The sequence below is a fragment of the Periplaneta americana genome, chromosome 8, assembly GCF_040183065.1.
Source record: "Periplaneta americana isolate PAMFEO1 chromosome 8, P.americana_PAMFEO1_priV1, whole genome shotgun sequence".
Taxonomy (NCBI): Eukaryota; Metazoa; Arthropoda; class Insecta; order Blattodea; family Blattidae; genus Periplaneta; species Periplaneta americana.
In genome coordinates, this window is record NC_091124.1 from 63,706,542 (window position 1) to 63,722,494 (window position 15,953).

Genomic DNA, 15,953 nt, shown 5'->3' on the forward strand with positions numbered 1-15,953 from the left:
AGCACAAACCAATTCTAAAAAGGTACAGGATATTATAATATTACTTATATGTGTGAAATCTAAGGCACTGTGTTTTTAAGAAAAAATTCTGAAATAGCCTGCAGGAGATACTACCGCCAGGGGAGGAGATGATAACAGATCAGTAATGGATAGAGAGTATAACATGTATTGTATTTGAACAAGTTTTGTTTCTTAATTTTTTTAATAACCTGTGTTGAAGTAAACCTGTTATTATCCTGTGGGTATCTGTTATTAAATTTGAGTACCTGTAGTTCACAAATTGAATTGTAATGTTTTGTATTAGTACTGGATAAACACAGCAGACCACTTCCTAATACTATTGCATATTTTATAATCATATTTCGGTGAATAAAAATGGAGTTATATAAAATTTCAAACTGATTTCATTATTGGAAGTCAAATTCCGTGCTAAAAGGCATTATGTCAGTTTTATATAATAATTATTTGTAAATGATTAAAGAAATCTAAATATTTATCCATTAATGGAAACGTTGTGTCTGTCGGTACTCTACAATACAGAATGAGTGAAAAATGTGTATAAATTTTTTTTTGAAGATGTAACATTTTTTTCTTCTCCTGGAAAGTTGTAAAAAACTGTCATAATGCCTTTTAGCTCTGACGGATTCAAGTGTATATCAGTTTTAAGCGATTCACTGTTGAGTCCTATCACTATAGAATCTTTATGCTCGACCATGCCGAAATGTAGTAATTATACACCTGGTAGCAGCCCTTTAATGGACCTCGTTAAAGTACACCTATTCATTAAAGTTCAGGTGTTCCACCAATCAGAAAATAGCATTGTAGCAATATGAAAGCGCAAGTATCGATTATTCTCGGATATGCAATCGAAAGACAACTAGCGCGAGATTAGACAATATTAAAACACACAAATTAACATCAATTCACCGTCATCTTCCAGCCTTTCACAAAGCACATTCTCGCAAATTCATTTCACCAATTGCCGGAAAAAATCAATATGGTCGAGCATAAAAAGTCTTATGAAAATTGACTATAATGGTAATTAAGACGCTCGTATGAAAATTATGAAACTCGCTTGCGCTCGTTTCATAAACATACTCACGTCTTAATTACTACCATTATTGCTCGTTGCATAATGTACTATTGTGACTGAAGCTAAGTATACGGAGACTCAAGTTCACAGTCTGACAACCCAGGTATATTTACAAATCTCTTTCGGAAGTTGCAGGTGGCTAGATGCAATAAGAACTACTAAATGTTTGACTTCTAAGTGTGTGAGTGAGATCTCTGGAAGACTATGCCACTGAACAGAAATAAGCTACAGTTTTAAAAATTCCCATTCGGGTGCGATTTTCAATATTATTAAATGTTTGACTTCTAGGAATTGGGGAGTTACAATGTGGCCAAGACTTTATCTTTAGCTAGGTGGTTTTGCTGTTGCTGCCATCGTATGGCGTCTAGCATTGCCATCAAGGAGGATCGTCGCTGAACTGAGAACACATGGCCTCTTTCGTCCAACTGTGCCAGTGTGTCTGAGTGCTTGTTGGTACCATTCACAATTATTTTCAGAAATTTCAGCAACAGATCAATTTTGACAAACAGAAAACGGATATAAGGCTCATGCATCCTGATTTGGTCACTTTGAACTTCTTTTTGAACGGAAAACTTGTATCCTCCATTTATTTCGAGGCAATCTTTGATTCCGGAGTGGAATGGTGGATTAGAATTCGGTTGCCTTCCCTTTCTGCACCATGAGGTGCTACAAACTGATGTCCATTCTGGCAGTATTGTGGCCAAAGTTGACTTGCCGAAGCACCCACCGTGCAGACAGTTTGCGGTAGTCCACCACGTTGCTGATCATGTTATGTGCTCGGAAATATCAGAACCCAATTCTGTGATGATCTCATATACGCAATTTGTTAGAGCGAATCATGGCAACCACTCGTGCGACGCTCTTGTATCCTGTGGTTGCTGATGGCCGTCCAGGTCGTACTTTTACACCCTTCATGCAGCACAACTTACTCTAATATTACCACAGTCTACTATATACAGTCACGAAGCTTGAGTTTTGAGGGTGCTAGAAACAATAGATTGTGACGGTACTATTTTGCATTGCCTGTAATGAGGCGATATTAGCGATCCTAGTGGTGAGCAACTTTCTAATGTTTGCATATTTAGTAGGTATTGAGCTTCGCGACTGTATATACTAGACTGTGATATTACGTTCACGCCCTACACATCCAACATCCGCTTATGAATTACTATGCCACGCTATGTTCACTATCTAATAATCCTGTCATTTCCGACTTCTGCTGTTTCTGCACGACGTGAATCTTTAAAACCAAATATCACATTTCGAAAGAAGGGTAATGCCTGTACCAATAGGCCTATAGGGTATTTTTACCCGGAACATAATTGGGTCCACTCCGAATATATATTTTATATATGGTATATATAAATAGAATATCAACGATGTTGTTAGATGGAAAGAAAAACAATCTAAAATATAATTTGAAATTTATTGGCATTGTTGTTTGCGGATGATATGGAGGTATCAATCAATCCTTCAGAAATGGAGTATCTTGAAATAGGGGGATACAAGTTTGGAAAAGTTACCGAATTTAAGTATCTAGGTTCACTAGTTACCTCAGATAATAATGTGAGTGCAGAAATCCAACATAGACTCCTCACAATAAATAGATGCTATCATGGACTCCAAAAACAGTTAAGATCACATGATATCAGCCTCAACACTAAGTGCAAATTATATAAAACATTAATAAGACCAGTCCTGCTTTATGGATCTGAAACCTGGGCAGTTGGCTGTGGCGACAATTGTAAGCTGAATATATTTGAGAGAAAGATTCTGAGGACGATATACGGACCAGTAAATGATAAGGGCAGTTGGAGGAAAAGATTTAACTATGAATTATACCAACTTTTTAAAGAACCAGATGTTTGCAGAGAAATTAAAGCTAGGAGAGTCAGGTGGCTGGGCCATATCTGTAGGAAGGATGAAAATAATCCTTGCAAGAAATTGACTCTCACTATACCTTTTGGCACCAGAAAAGTAGGGAGACCTCAGCTAAGATGGCTGGATGAAGTGGAGAAGGATATAATAGCAGCAGGTGTTAGAGGATGGAAAACAAAGGTGTTAGATCGAAGGACATGGAAAAGCATCGTTGGGGCGGTCAAGGCTAGAACCCGGCTGTAGAACCAAAGAAGAAGAAGAAGAAGAAGAATAAGAAGAAGTTTGCGAATGACCTAATTTTGATTTCTTATTTGGATGGCAGTTTCGTAAGCAAATAACCTGTGATCCCCACAGTGAAAGTGAAAAAGAAAGATAATGGCTCTCAAAGGATCAAACCATTTAACAAGAAACAAACGTGTCCAAGAGCAAAGAGATTTTAATATTATTAGTTATATTACTATGCAGGGGCGCACACAGGATTTTTTTTTGGGAGGGGTGAGGGGCTTCACTTGTAATGTTAGCTACCTTCAGAGCTCAATATGATGAATAGCTGAATTTAATGTTAATATTTTCATTTATTAGGAATATTTTCAAAGAAAGGATCTTACATTTACAAACACAAAAATATACTATGGAATAAAGGACACTAACTTACAAAATATGAGCCTATTGAAAAATTGTAATAGGTTTGCTCGCTGCTACTTAATAATAATATAAATCATAATAATAGTGACAGTAAAAACCATAATAAGCCTGATTTAGATGCCTTGGCTTAGCGTTCTTAGATTACACCTGTTACATGAGCAAGTTTACGCGACTCCGCTCGCACTGCGAAAGGACACAGAACCTTTCAATGTGCAGACTTACAACTTCGGCGTTTTTTCTTCCCATCCTGCAGTCGTGCTTCTCTCCTCTCCTCCCCCTTTATAGCCTATAGTAAATATTAGGTTACGTCCATTTTCGGAATTTTCCCCTTCAAAATTTTCTAGAGCTCTTTCAGTGGAGCAGCGGAACTCGGAGTGAGACAAGTGGCCTACAGGCTTGGAGCTCTCATATTCAGTTTTTCTCAGGGCCGAAATTCCTTGAACCTTTTAATCTCTTTCCTTCCATTCATTCATTCATTCATTCATTCATTCATTCATTCATTCATTCATTCATTCATTCATTCGCAAAGCAGGTGCATCGGGACTTCACCAGTTGGTTGGATCCACAAATCAATGTCTTGGTTCAGCGATAGGCCATATGGGAGTAAGAAGGAAGGAAATCGAATGTGCAGTTTTTCCAAAGATTGGTAGATCGTAATGGTGGAAGATTCTAGATGATTCATACATCTGCATAGGAGGACCGAAGTCCCTACATTTTTTCCTGACGGGGATATGACGACTCATGTAGATCTATGAGGTACGACAGACGGTTCGGTGCCAGTTCACATAAAGAATATTCACCCAGATGAAATTTGACACATGGGCGATTGACGCACCGGAGAATGAACCCAAATAAATTGACCCAAAAGAAAATTAGAACAAAGAAAATTCACACAAATTAATTTTTTTAACTTTAGTTGATACTGCAATAATTTAAATGGAACGAAGTTTTGAATGGTTTACATATCTCCTGAAATTAAAAACTGTAGGCCTATTTTATTGCAGAAACCGAGTCTTGGCTGGATTTCTTCAGATTTGAATGTTGTAACCACACGCAAACAAATATTCAACGATTCATCCTTCGTCTTTGAACTCATCATACCTTTGTGAAATTTTGTGCAGCCTTATATTTAAGCTTTTATATTTTCGTTTTTGTGGTTCTTTTACTCTTCGTCCTAGATCCAACTCCTGGATTTGAAGCTGTCCACTTGTTCTACTGCCTCGTTTAGAATTCGTACGTTTATCTTCTTTATTTTTCTTCTTATGTGCATGGTTTTAGTCTTGCTTGCATTTATCTTCATTCCATATTTCTTACAGCTGTCATTTAGCTCCAGTGGTATGTCTCCTCGTCTGCTAACAACACGATATCATTAACAAATCTTATGCACTTTATTCTTGAAAATGAAATAGATATTCATATACACTTACACATTTCGGAGTACAAATGTTACCACGGAAACGAATTGCTAAAAATGTATTTACCTACTATGAAATGAACTAGGCTAAATTTTATCGCAGTGGGGGAATTTTCCGTGAATGAGGGTGAGAATGAAAATCGTTGGGTGTAATCACTCTGGGCGAATGTTCCTGGATTAATATTCTTGGGCGAATTTTTTGGGTGAATTTTCTTTTTGGCCAACTCCCATTGTGCGTACTAGCCTGGTCCCATGACAGACCACAACCAGAGGTATGATATACGGATTTCATGGCTGGGAAGGAATTCGTAATATGGTGGAAGCTCGAGCCAGCTTATCCGGGCAGCACAATTGACACGCAACTCATTCCAGCACAGGTGCACAAAAGCCTATTTTGGCTACAGTGCTTAGAGATGTTTCATATCTCGACCTAAGATCACATCTATACATATATTAATTAATTAATTATTGAAAGTGTTAGACATTTCAAAAGGGGGGTGGTGGCTGCGTGGTTTAGACAGTCAGCCTGTCAGCCAGGCGTTCCCCACAATTTTACTTGGGGGAGACAAGCTCACAGTTGAAGTTTATTTTTTATGGTGTTATGCAGCTGCTGCCCTCTGTTTTTTCACACTATTCCTGATGTCAACTAAGCATTGGTTTAGTTTCCCCTCTGAATAATTTGCATATGACCTAGTTCCTGGGACATCTATATGTGTTCAGTCTTTCTTATTTTTCAAATTTAAATTACTTTTACCTATAAATAGTTTTTAAGGAACCCGGAGGTTCATTGCCGCCCTCACATAAGCCCGCCATCGGTCCCTGTTCTGAGCAAAATCAATCCAGTCTCTATCATCATATTCCACCTCCCTCAAATCCATTTTAACATTATCCTCCAATCTACGTCTCAGCCTCCCCAAAGGTCTTTTTCCCTCCGGCCTCCCAACTAATACTCTTTATGCATTTGTAGATTCGCCCATACTTGCTATATGCCCTGCTCATCTCAAACGTCTGGATTTAATGTTCCTAATTATGCCAGGTGAAGAATACAATGCGTGCAGTCCTGCGTTCTCCATTCTCCTGTAACTCCATCCCTCTTAAACCCAAATATTTTCCTAAGAACCTTATTTTCAAATACCCTTAATCTCTGTTCCTCTCTCGAAGTGAGAGTCCAAGTTTCACAACCATACAGGACAACCGGTAATTTAAATTACTTTGCCAATCATATTTATCAACTTTCTTGATACATACCAAATGTTTATTGCTGAAAATACTGTTTCACCATATAAAATTTTCCAGAATATTTTTCACACTGCCATACAGTTGATTCACTTAAAATAGTTCTACTGCCTACAGATAGATCCTGAAAGTAATTGAAGAGTCCATTGCAAGAATGATGGATGTCATTTGGAATACATTTTTCAGGAGAAGCAATTGAAAGTTTGAAATGCTTAGCGCTCAAAGCTTAACTGTGATTTTCCGATCATTACTGGACAATGACTATCAGTGTTAATGCCATATAACTCTCTATGTACATTTTATATGTCTTAAGCTATGCATTGACAGTCTTGTTCATTTTCGACAAGAAAGTGACATCCATCATTCTTGCAGTGGACTCTTCAATTGGTTAACTGTTTTACTGGCTGAAGCTACCATTTACATAGTACAGTTAAAACTACTTAGATACACCAGATTTTGTGGGAGATATAAAAATTCAAATACATATTCTTTGTTGGGCTAACGTTACCCTTAATGAGCCAATTTTACCCCCATTGATGGTAGTCAATATATTTTCAGAGATCCATTGAATGTGAAATGGATGTATAAGGATGCAGTAACGCACTTCTGTTCATTTCTTGTCGCCAGCGGCGGTGTGTTGCATGTTCGCGACTTGACGTTGTATGTCGCCGGAGTCCATCAACTGTTGAGCTCATTTCCTCAATTAATCCACTACAACGGAAAAAAAGTGTAAACATATTTTTTGAAGTGGTAAAACATTCAAAATGAGAGTTTTACGATTTCGTGAAAATAATAAATTGTTTCATATTTCATGTACAGTTGAACTTGGTTATAGCGACCACTGTTAGTACGACATCTCTGCTACAGTGACAATCAACAAGTTAGTGCTGTTTTTGTTTGTATTAAAGAAATATTATTTATTTTTATAACGACATATTTTTAATAAGCTATTCATGTAAAAGAACATTTAGCAACAGTATAAATTCTTTAAAAAATGCATTTTATATATAAATTAAATAGAGACTATAGTTGAAAGGAATTAGCAGAAAGTCGATGATGTCATTCATGACAAGTACTGTTTCCAATATTGTGACTATTACACTTTTACTACGTCATACTACTTTTGACCAATAAAACGGTACGAAAGGGCGTCTTTCAACCAATCATGGCTGCTTATTGCACAATTTTTATCGCTTCCTTGGCATTTGTTTAATCTAATCGCTTCCCTAGAATTTGTTTGTTTTTATCACTACCCTAGCATTTGTTTCTTTGTTTGCCAACATTTCAAACTGAAAATTCTTTTTGGTACTATAAAATATGCTTTACGATCGTAATTTGTTTCCGGCATAGATAATCGACTGAAAATATCGGCTCCGTTCAAACATTTTGAAGAAGGTAACATTAGTGAAATAGAATTTTAGTAAGTCAATTAATATCTATTTTATTGTAGTAGAGTACTTTATTTCTTCTAATCTTTATCTACTTTCTCCTGTTTTATCACCTTCCTACCATTTGTTTCTTTGCTTGCCAACATTTCAAACTGCAAGTTCTTTACGGTACTATAAAACATGCTTTGCGATCGTAATTTGTTTACAGCATAGACAGTCAACTGAAAATGGCGGCTCCGTTCAAACGTTTTGTTGAAGCTAACATTAGTGAAATAGAATTTCAGTAAGTCAATTAATATTTCATTGTATTAGAGTACTTTATTTCTTCTAAACTTTATATACTTTTTTCTAATAGTGTAATAGTCAATGAAATCCCACTCGAGATTTGATTTTCTCTAGATAAATCAAAACCTCTACTGAGATTACTGTTGCCAAAAGCATTTTCGGGCCATGAACTGAAAGTCTAAGAAAAGAATGTATCCACCGCTGTGGAGTAGCGGTTAGCATGCCTGACCATGAAACAAGTGGGTTCAAATCCTGGTTGATATTTTTTCTGAGGTTTTTCCTCAATCCATTAAGAGCAAATAATGCTTGGTAATTTTCAACGCAGGACCCTGGATTCATTTCGCTGGCATTATCACCATCATATCGTTCAGACACACTAGATAATCATAGCAGTTAATAAAGCGTCGTAAAATAAACCATAAAAAATAATGTAAAGTGTGGCGTGTGTCAGACTCTTTTGTCTGTCGTGTCAACTAGCGCCATGTATTAGAGACGCTATGTTCGGTTAAAATTTGCTGAGTCTCTGTAGAACCGAAGTTCGCTTTAGCATAAAGCAAATATTATGTCATGTTCGTTCGAACTTACCCCTTCAAGTTTGTTGATCTCCTTTCATGCTTTAGCTACGTAAGAATGCTTTATATACCGTGATTATAAGTATACAGAATGTCTCTAAATTAGACGACAAAATTAGGGAGCAGATAGATGACCTTCGTGAAAGCATATTTTGTTAAAGAACCCATGGGCTGCGACGCTTCGTTTCAATGCAAGAAGGAAGTACAGGTAGGGATAAAGTAAGCAGGTGTGTGCAAATAACAAGCGATTCTGCGTCATATGATTCTGTGTGTTAATCCCAACAAAGAAAAAATACGTACAGAAAAACGATACCAACGATGCATTAAACTGTATTGAACATTACAACAGAATGAGTGCAGTACAAGTACTAAACTACGTAGACGAATAACACGGATAACAAGAGGTCGTACCAATGAAAGTAAACAAATGTGCCGTAATCGATATACCAAATGATACTGGGCTCCGGACGTAAACAAACCGAGTGATAGTAGTAATAACACACCCCTCTGGGACTGAAAAGAGTGATTATCCGTTCCCGCCTTCTTGCAATGAAATGAAGCGTCGCAGCCCATGGGTTCCTTAAAAAAATATGCTTACATGAAGGTTATCTATCTGCTTCCTAATTTTGTCGGTCTAATTTAGAGACACTCTGTAGATAATTTTTATTACAAAATTATGATTAAACATCCACAGAAATATACATATAAGTAAATTATGGTATTATTTTAAATACATTAGCAGCAATAGGTGAGTGACGACTATACGTATGATTGAAATAGAATAGCATGAATAGCATAATGTAAAATAAGTTTCATAATTCCATAAAAATCGCCTCACCATAGCATTCTTAAGGTATTAAGGCAAAGTTTCTTTGATTCCTGATCGTTATTGGGTTCCTAAAGCTAGTGGGGGTGACATGCTTTATAGTTGGATGTTTCATAAGGCAAGATACAAGACATCACACATAACATCCAGAAGGAAAAAGTGGAGTCTAACCTCAAAACTGCAATTTTGTATTTATTTTCATTGGTTTGGTGCTGGGCGTCAGTTGCACACAATTACAGACATTCATAGAATTTCTAAGTCTTTAGTGTGTAGTCGTTAGGTGTCATTTTCCTTTATTACCTCTGTCAAAACTGCAATCTTACTTTCATAAGGTACTGAAAATTACCCATACTCAATGATTGGGATTTTTCTTTTATTTTGGCGGTTTCTATAGTCATGTAAATCGTGGACCAATCAACGCATTTGTATAATTGACCAATCACATGACGAATCTTTAGCGTCGCCAATATAGCGACATCTGGAGAATTTAAAATGTTTCTTAAGTAGGCTATATTTTATATTTTCTATTGCTGAAATATGGTTTAGCGAACTTATAAATCCATTTTAGGATAAAATTGAAACATATCCATTTTAGAGGTAAAATATAGTAACTTAGCTCTTCTCACTAGCCATTTTTCGTAAACTTCGTTGGCGACATTGCACAATGCATAATAGCTTATTATTTCTGATTAGGCTATACATTTCGTTAGCTGATTTTGTAAAACTTATCAAACTTTACAAATTAACAAAACTGTAGTAGCCTATGTAGCAGAGTTTACAAGCGTTTTTAATCTTTTATTTGCATTTTTTAGTTGTTAATTCGTAATTTATTACATTTTGAAACGGATCCCGGAACTGCTAAGCACATTAAACATTTCAGCGTGTTACTAACTGCGAGAGGGGGGATGATTGAGGTAAAGTGATCGAGAATGATAAAATCCACCATTGGAGAACTGTTATAAAGTTACATTCTATAATAAAAATTGAATATTGAATATTTGGCATTGATATTTAAAGAAACACTAGGTAAATACAGGCCGGATGTTTATGCATTTAAAGTACAGTAGTGGAAAAAAAAACCGGACCGACCCTTGTAGCTGATACAAGAGAATCCTGTGCTGTGTATTGTGTCAAACTGTGGTAATTTCAATATGGATAGTGAAGCCAGAGGTGTGTACTGCTATTTAATGTAAAAATACGCAGTTATCTTTGCCGAATAGAGGTAGAAATGTAATATTGATGCCAGATGAAAATAAAACTCTCAAAGTTTTTTTGTCTGTAAGTTTGAGGCACTGAAGGAAACAAAAGACGATAAGAATCGAATAAATGCAATAAATTTAATTGTTACAATTATACAAGATGGATGTGTTTTGCGACTAGCAAAAATTTGAATCTGTGACTCTGAAATCAGCTACAAGGGTCGGTCCGGTTTTTTTTTGCCACTAATATACATAAAATATATAGGAAATCAGGACTTAAACATCATTTAAATGCAATTAAAGTAACAAAAGCCCCCTGTAAAATAAAAAAGAAACACATTAAGTGGAAATCGTAAGAGGCACTTTAAAATAACAAATGCATGATGAAACGCTTGTAAATCATTGCCTACATTTCCTTGCTTATTGCATGTAACAACGGAAGTTCCTATTTCTTATCTCTCTCTCTCTCTCTCTCTCATTTTATACCCTCCAACTGTGACTCCTGTGGGGGCACAGAGATGTTCATAACAGAGAAATATATTTATTCCTGAACTGATGTAACAGACCATTAATATTTGAGAGAAAAATTCGCTGCGGCGCCGGGGATCGAACCGGGGTCCTTGGTTCTACGTACCAAGCGCTCTGACCACTGAGCTACGCCGAATTCAATCCACAGCACCGGATCGAATTCTCCTTATATGTCCAATGTCAACTGCCATTATACTGTAGGAGCGCACTCAGTTGAGCGACTTATTTGGCCGGGAATCCGCAGTTAAGTGCACAGTAATCTGTACAGACATATGCACTGCTAGCTATGAGAATATTATAGATTTATTAATTTCTCCTACAGAATGATATCTGTAAGATTGATAATTAATATTTGAGGAGAAAAATTCGCTCCGTCAACATATATGCCTAATTTGGAGTCAGGCCACAAAGGGAAACATTGAAGGAAGAGAATTCGATCCGGTGCTGTGGAGTGAATTCGGCGTAACTCAGTCGTCAGAGCGTTTGGTACGAGAACCAAGGACCCGGGTTCGATTCCCGGAGCCGGAGCGAATTTTTCTCCTCAAATATTAATTGTCAATATTATAGATATCATTCTGTAGGACAAATTAATACTTTTATAAAAGTAACAGAGCATGTTCAAAGAAAGCTATATTTAAGGGACTCGTGTCTAACACAATCTACATCTTCTAATATTTCTCAAAGTTTTATTTATTTATGTATTTATTTACTTATTTATTAACTTATTTAGTTATTTATGTACCTATTCATTTACTTATTTGTTTATTTACTTACCTATATATTATTTATTTACTTATTTATTTATCTATTCACCTATTTATTTATTCATTTATTTAGTTATTTAATTATTGTTTTTTTTTACTAATTTCGGCACCGCAGCCTGAAGCTTATTGTACATAGACCCACAACTCTACTGAACACATGTATTTATTTACGTATTTATTTACTTTCTATTTACCTGCTTATTTATTTTTATTTATTTACTTATTTTTTATCTATTTATTTATCTACTTATTTAATTGTATATTTTAGTCATTTATTTGGTGAATTAGTTATTTATTTTATTTATTTATTTATTTATTTATTTATTTATTTATTTATTTATTTTATGCTCGACCATGCCGAAATGTAGTAAATATACACCTGATAGCAGCCCTTTAATGGACCTCATTAAAGTACACCTAGTCACTAAAGTTCAGGTGTTCCACCAATCAGAAAACACTATTGTAACAATATGAAAGCGCAAGTATCGATTATTCTCGGATATGCAATCGAAAGACAACTAGCGAAATGTCACGGAGGCTGGAAATCCAATACTGTCGCAGAAGGTTATGTTCTGTTACTATAATAATTAGCGTTAATTGTAAATAATATTCAAATAAATTCAATTTGTCGTCACATTTTTCAATGTCTAAATCAATTTCAAGGTTATATCAAGATTAATGTTTATTTTACTCTCTAGATTATATCAAGGTCAATGTTATTTGTTTCTCGGAAAAAATAAATACTTTCGCGTCTGCGCACACCTCACAATTTACGAGATATTGCACAAGGTCAGTTCCGCTCCCCAGTCAGATAAGAATAACATGAATACATATGAATAATTTCAAGTTAGAAATATGGTCGAGCATAAAAAGTCGTATAAAACTTGCCTATAATTTTCATACGAGCGTCTTAATTACTACCATTATAGGTTCGTTGCATAATGTACTATAGTTATCTGTTTATTTATTTATTTATTTATTTATTTATTTATTTATTTATTTATTTTATAGTTTCTTATTTAATTAGTTATTTCTTTAGTTATTTGTTTGTGTGTTTCTCTAGCTAGAATTTTTCGACATTACAAGTGCTGTTCTTAACATGAACGTCACTTCTTACATCACTTAGAACACTTAAAAGTTACTTCACAGTGTCATCAACAATCAATAATGCCACAAGAGTCTGCCCTTCTTTTGGGTTCACGTGAAGACTGCAGGCAGTATATCATAATGATATGGTACGGAAGAGAGGCCGTATGTCTCATGAAAAAAGATAGCATTCTTTTCACCACACGAGCTGAAGCATCATCATATTCAGGGCGTGTATGCACAATGGCGCATAGGCCTATTTTGTCGAAGCTGTCGGCACAGTAGAGAGCAGGAGATATCCAGATTTCCGATCTCGTCAAAACTGGATATAGCAAGAGCAAGCTTAGAAGCAACTTGATTGAAGTTCTGAATTCGGGTTAGAGTTTTAAGAAAACTCTTCTCCTCACTCAACATTGACTTGCCTACGTCAGAAAACTTACTGTGCATTACCTGTATAATCCTTTGAAACGCGTGGGCTAAACATGTTACTGAATTATGTCTGGGAGAATAATTCCTGAAGTCTCGTTCCCTTAAGTGCCGCATCGGTTTTGAAGAGTAGGAGCCGCCTTGGTGAGATCATAGATCAAATTTTGAAGAAAATTCATAATTTGTTTTTTTTTTTTGTCGCAAATAATTATTTTGAATTTTCTGCGTAATTTGGTATATAATGATTCGTTGAAAATGTCTAATTGTAAGTGCTCTTAATTACATAATACGTTAATATCTCTTTAAACTTTTTCGTGAAAATGGTTGTCGTCTCGCGTACTATATAGCTGAATGTTTGTTTTATAAGTTGGCGGCATTGTTGAAGACTGTAATGGCTTACTGTGTTGTGAATTTTCAAAACAGGTTTAGTATTCTGTGTTTTTTAAAATGTAAGATTTTCTGACATTTACTTTGATCATATTGGCTCGGGTTCGATTCCCGGTTGTGGCAAGTTACCTGAATGAGCTTTTTTCCGGGGTTTGCCCTCAACCCAATATGAGCAAATGAGCAAATATTCATTAGACATCAATTAGACATCTAAGTTAAAATATCCGCAGTATATAAATTAACGAAAATACTCTTCTTGTCGCGTACAAAAGAAAGTTGTATCCTATGCAAAATGATTTTTCACTTTCCGTAATATAAAGAACATTCCAAATGATTACCTCTAAAAATAAATTAAAACTTCAAAACCCTTGGCTGCAGGACAATATCTTTGTATAGTAAGTGACAACTAAACTAAACATATTTGATCGGATAACGTTTTAAACGGAAGATCTAGAACGTAAAAAGAAATCCCTTGCGAAATAACATAGCGTAAAGCAAAAGCGAAAACGGATCTTTGTATAGTGACAACTAAACTAAACATATTTGATCGGATAGCGTTTTAAACGGAAGAACTAGAACGTAAAAAGAAATCCCTTGCGCAATAACATAGCGCAAAGCATAACCGAAAACGGATCTTTGTATAGTAAGTGACAACTAAACTAAACATATTTGATCGGATAGCGTTTTAAACAGAAGAACTATAACGTAAAAAGAAATCCCTTGCGAAATAACATAGCGCAAAGCAAAATATTGGTATAGTAAGTGACAAGTAAACGAAACATAATTGATCGGATAGCGTTTTAAACAGAAGCACTAGAACGTAAAAAGAAATCCCTTGCGAAATAACATAGCGCAAAGCAAAACCGAAAACGGATCTTTGTATAGTAAGTGACAACTAACTAAACATAATTGATCGGATAGCGTTTTAAACGGAAGAACTAGAACGTAAAAAGAAATCCCTTGCGAAATAACATAGCGCAAAGCAAAATCGAGAACGGATCTTTGTATAGTAAGTGACAAGTAAACGAAACATAATTGATCGGATAGCGTTTTAAACGGAAGAACTAGAACGTAAAAAGAAATCCCTTGCGAAATAACATAGCGCAAAGCAAAATATTGGTATACTAAGTGACAAGTAAACGAAACATAATTGATCGGATAGCGTTTTAAACGGAAGAACTAGAACGTAAAAAGAAATCCCTTGCGAAATAACATAGCGCAAAGCAAAATATTGGTATAGTAAGTGACAAGTAAACGAAACATAATCGATCGGATAGCGTTTTAAACGGAAGAACTAGAACGTAAAAAATAAATCCCTTGCGCAATAACATAGCGCAAAGCAAAATCGAAAACGGATCTTTGTATAGCAAGTGACAACTAAACTAAACACATTTGATCGGATAGCGTTTTAAACGGAAGAACTAGAACGTAAAAAGAAATCCCTTGCGAAATAACATAACGCAAAGCAAAACCGAAAGCGGATCTTTGTATAGTAAGTGACAACTAAACTAAACATATTTGATCGGATAGCGTTTTAAACGGAAGAACTAGAACGTAAAAAGAAATCCCTTGCGAAATAACATAGCGCAAAGAAAAACCGAAAACGGATCTTTGTATAGTAAGTGACAACTAAACTAAACATATTTGATCGGATAGCGTTTTAAACGGAAGAACTAGAACGTAAAAAGAAATCCCTTGCGAAATAACATAGCGCAAAGCAAAATATTGGTGTAGTAAGTGACAAGTAAACGAAACATAATTGATCGGATAGCGTTTTAAACAGAAGAACTAGAATGTAAAAAGAAATCCCTTGCGAAATAACATAGCGCAAAGCAAAACCGAAAACGGATCTTTGTATAGTAAGTGACAACTAAACTAAACATATTTGATCGGATAGCGTTTTAAACGGAAGAACTAGAACGTAAAAAGAAATCCCTTGCGAAATAACATAGCGCAAAGCAAAATATTGGTATAGTAAGTGACAAGTAAACGAAACATAATTGATCGGATAGCGTTTTAAACGGAAGAACTGGAACGTAAAAAGAAATCCCTTGCGAAATAACATAGCGCAAAGCAAAATCGAAAACGAAAACGTGTCGGCTGAAGTGAGAAGAGTAAATAAGTTTTCAAACCAAGCTCGAGAAAGAGAATGCTGATAGGCGAGTAAATTCATTGGAGGATTTCACTTCACGAAAGCAAATTACGCAAATTTGTATAACGCTTGAG

At 35.5% G+C, this 15,953-nt stretch overlaps 1 protein-coding gene across 7 annotated transcripts in view; it reads left to right on the forward strand.

Annotated features, from left to right (window-relative positions):
• Positions 1 to 15,953, forward strand: part of LOC138704766 (uncharacterized) — a 466,235-nt gene that overhangs the window by 235,688 nt on the left and 214,594 nt on the right. The gene's annotated exons all lie outside the window — the stretch shown is intronic.